Consider the following 4,368-nt stretch of genomic DNA (forward strand, 5'->3'; position numbering starts at 1 on the left):
ATGACGTCCGCCTGCCACCGCTTCAAATGCCCCACAGACGTCGCGGGCTTGTTTTTGTAAACACCGAACGACGTAGCACGGACGGGCCATGCATTCCATCAAGCGCCCACGCAGTGCACCTACTAAGCCCATAGGACACCCTTGACGTTCGCCATCCTTCGCCTCAGCCGCCCCGCAAACGTCACTAGCACATTTTTGTAGACGCCCAACGGCGTACCATGGACGAGCCATGCATTGCATCAAGCGCCCACGCAGCACGCCTACTAAGCCCACAGGACGCCCTTGACGTCCGCCTGCCTTTGCCTCACTCGACCCGTCGACATCGCCGACGTGTTTTTGTAAATGCCCAACACCGTAGCACGAACAAGCCATGCATGCTATCAAGCGCCCACACAGCATGCCTACTAAGCCCAAAGGACGCCTATGTCGTCTGCCTGCCTGCGCCTCAGTCTTCCTCCAACACCTCTACCCCCCTTATATATGCTTAAAAAAGTTTTACCCATGTGACAGGAGTAGACATGGATTTTCCAGAGAATCATAATGGAAATGTACAACCCAAATATGCACGTTCAAAGGTACAAACACACATTAGCTTTTATAAATGACTTCAATATATATATATATATAAAATATTTTTCAACATTTTTTTTAATTTTTATTTTTTTTTAATTCTAAAAAATTGGTAATAAATTAAAAAAAAATAGGGAAAATATCAGAAAAAATATGAAATCAACTCCGAAAATTCACAAATAAATATGGGAACCTTAAAATAAAAAATTTAATAAATTTTAATTTTTAAAAGGAGACGTAAAAAATTAAAAAGCGTAAAAATAAATTATAAAATAATGATCAAAAGTCAGAAAAATATAGAAATGCTCGAAAACACTTCTAAGCATGTCAAATTAATGATAAAATATATATTTGCACAAATAAAAGATGTTTCAATATCGTACGAACTGTAAAAGTAATAAAAATGATGTGAAAGAGCCACGTTTGGTAGAAACCATAGAGAATAGATAATGGAAAGTCGATGAATATGTTTGTTATGCATGGAGGTTGTTTCAAAATCCTTTGATTTATGTACGGCATGAACATCCGCATCTATCGTCTAGAACTCGATCAATGTCGCGCAAGCCAAGACCGATGCGGGCAGGCCACGGCTGACCGTTGTGTGAAGGCACGTACGACGACGGCCGACCGTTAGTGCTTTCCAAGGGCTATGATGCCTCAAGGCGGTGATGTCATGCCACGCCTGACGTCGTTCGACCGTGTGTGCTGTCCAAAGGCGGTGATATCATGCCACACCTGACGTCGTTTGACCATTTATGCTGTGCAAAGGCGGTGATGGCATGTCACGCCCAACGACGGCCGGCCGTTTGTGCTGTCCATGGGCGATGATGGCATGCCACGCCCGACGCCGTCTTACCGTCTGTGCTGCCCAAGGGCGAAGATGGAATGCCACGCTCGACGTCGCCCGACTGTGTAAGCTAGTCCAAAGGCGATGATGGCATGCGACGCTCGATGTCGTCCGATCGTGTTAGCTAGTCCAAAGGCCATGATGGCATGCCACGCCCGATGTCGTCCGACCGTGTGTGCTGTCCAAGGGCTATGATGGCATGCCACGCCCGACAACGGCCGACCTGCCGCGCCCTCCTACTCATCGGGGCCAGGCACTTGCCCTGACGACCGGGTGTAGATCGCGCGCTTAAGCTCCATCCATTTTCGGGGCTAGTTGATTCGGCAGGCGAGTTGTTACACAATCCTTAGCGGATTTCGACTTCCATGACCACCGTCCTCCTTTCTTAATTGACCAACACCCTTTGTGCGATCTAGGTTAGCACACAGTTTGGCACTGTAACTCGGCTTTCGATTCATCCTGCATCGCCAGTTCTGCTTACCAAAAATGGCCCACTTGGAGCTCTTGATTCTGTGGCGCGGCTCAACAAAGTTGTCGCACCGTCCTACCTATTTAAAGTTTGAGAATAGGTCGAGTGCGTTGCACCACCGAGGCCTCTAATCATTGGCTTTACCCGATAGAACTCGCACGCGAGCTCCATCTATACTCAGGGAAACTTCGGACAGAACCAGCTACTAGACGGTTTGATTAGTTTTTCGCCCCAATACCCAAGTCAAACGATCGATTTGCACGTCAGTCTCGCTGCGGGCCTCCACCAGAGTTTCCTCTGGCTCAGGTATGCTCACACTCGAACTCTTCTCGGAAGATCAAGGTCGGTCGGCGGTGCACCCCTCAGGGGGATCCCACCAATCATCTTCCTTACGCCTTACGGGTTTACTCGATCGTTGACTCGCACACATGTTAGATTCCTTGATCCGTGTTTCAAGACGGGTCGAATGGGGAGCCTACAAGCCAGCGTCTGGAGCGCGCAGAAGCCGAAGCACGCCGGAGGCGCGCGCTGCCTTCCACAATCAGGGAGACGGGGTTCCATGATCGTATCGAGAGCCTGGGATTTGGCCTCCCCACCAATCCACGTTGGTCCACGCCCCGAGTCGATCGGCAGACCGACTCGTCACCTTTCAACATCCGATCGGGGTGCATCACCGGCCCCCATCCGCTTCCCTCTCGATAATTTCAAGCACTCTTTGACTCTCTTTTCAAATTCCTTTTCATCTTTCCCTTGCGGTAGTTGTTCGCTATCGTTCTCTCGCAAGTAATTTAGCCTTGGACGGAATTTACCCCCCGTTTTGGACTGCATTACCAAACAACCCAACTCGTAGACAGAGCCTCATGGTGCGATAGGGTCCGGTAACGACAGGGATCTCACCCTGTTCGGCTCCCCTTCTAGGGGACTTGGGCCCGATCCGCCGCTGAGAACGCTTCTCCAAACTACAATTCAGACGACAGAGATGCCCGATTCTAAGGCTGGGTTGTTCCCGGTTTGCTCGCCGTTATTAGGGGAATCCTTGTAAGTTTCTTTTCCTCCGCTTATTGATATGGTTAATCTCAGCGGGTAATGTCGCCTGACCTGGGGTCGCGGTCGGAGTGCCTGGTGAGGCGCAGTGAGGTTTGGGGAGTCCGGACGCGCAACGGGCTGTAGTCGCGACAACAAGAGAGAATTGAGTTTCAACAACCCCTTGCCGCGACGTCCGTCGATGTGGACTCACATTTACGTCGAGCGCATGAGAGGCTAGCTTTTGCCCCCGCGTTCAGCCTTTCGACGTGCAAGGGAGGACTACGTGATGCGTGACGCCTAGGCAGACGTGCCCTCGGCCAAATGGCTTCGGCCGCAACTTCCGTTCAAAGACTCGATGGTTCACGGGATTTTGCAATTCACACAAAGCATCGTATTTCGCTACCTTCTTCATCGATGCGAGAGCCGAGATATTTGTTTTCCAGAGTCGTTTGTGTTATCAGAGCAGCGCGCATCCCCAATGATCCGTGAACAAGGCGCGAGGGGAGGGCTGTTGATTGTAGTATTCCTTGGCGCCTTCCGCGCCGGTGTTCGGTGGTCGCCCGAAGACCTTGCGCGCATCGGGCGACAGGAGGGAGGCGCACAACGAGCGAGCGCCGCCCCCAGGTGTTTAAAACGAGTTCGCAGGTCGTTCTGCTGTACAGGTTTCGACAATGATCCTTTCGCAGGTTAACCTATGGAAACCTTGTTACGACTTCTCCTTCCTCTAAATGATAAGGTTCAATGGACTTCTCACGACTTTGCGGGCAGCGAACCGCCCATGTAGCCGCGATCCGAACATTTCACTAAATCATTCAATCGGTAGGAGCGACGGGCGGTGTGTACAAAGGGCAGGGACGTAGTCAACGCTAGCTGATGACTCGTGCTTATTAGGAATTCCTCGTTGAAAACCAATAAATGCAATGATATATCCCTATCACGATGAAATTTCAAAGATTACCCGGTCCTGTTGGCCAAGGCTATAAGCTCGTTGAATAATCAGTGTAGCGCATGTGCGGCCCATAACATCTAAGGGCATCACAGACCTGTTATTGCCTCAAACATTCGCGGCCTAAAAGGTCGCAGTCCCTTTAAGAAGCTGGCCGCGAAGGGATACCTCTGCATAGCTAGTTAGCAGGATGAGGTCTCATTCGTTAACGGAATTAACCAGACAAATCGCTTTACCAACTAAGAACGACCATGCACCACCACCAGTAGAATCAAGAAAGATCTCTCAGTCTGTCAATCCTTACTATGTTTGGACCTTGTAAGTTTCCCCGTGTTGAGTCAAATAAAGCCGCAGGCTCCACTCCTGGTGGTGCCATTCCGTCAATTTCTTTAAGTTTCAGCCTTGCAACCATACTCCCCCCAGAACCCAAAAACTTTGATTTCTCATAAGGTGGCGGCAGAGTCCTAAAAGCAACATCCGTCGATCCCTGGTCGGCATCGTTTATGGTTG

The 4,368-nt window shown here is 50.1% G+C and overlaps 1 non-coding gene and 1 pseudogene across 1 annotated transcript; both read right to left on the reverse strand.

Moving 5' to 3' along the window:
- Nucleotides 1-2,993, reverse strand: part of LOC138339787 (28S ribosomal RNA) — a 5,286-nt pseudogene extending 2,293 nt beyond the window's left edge.
- A 210-nt stretch (nt 2,994-3,203) lies between these two features.
- Nucleotides 3,204-3,359, reverse strand: LOC138339902 (5.8S ribosomal RNA). The gene has a single exon (XR_011212784.1). It is a non-coding gene; the product is annotated as a 5.8S ribosomal RNA (ribosomal RNA).
- Nucleotides 3,360-4,368: the final 1,009 nt, after the last annotated feature.

Source organism: Solanum lycopersicum, chromosome 11, assembly GCF_036512215.1.
Source record: "Solanum lycopersicum chromosome 11, SLM_r2.1".
NCBI lineage: Eukaryota > Viridiplantae > Streptophyta > Magnoliopsida > Solanales > Solanaceae > Solanum > Solanum lycopersicum.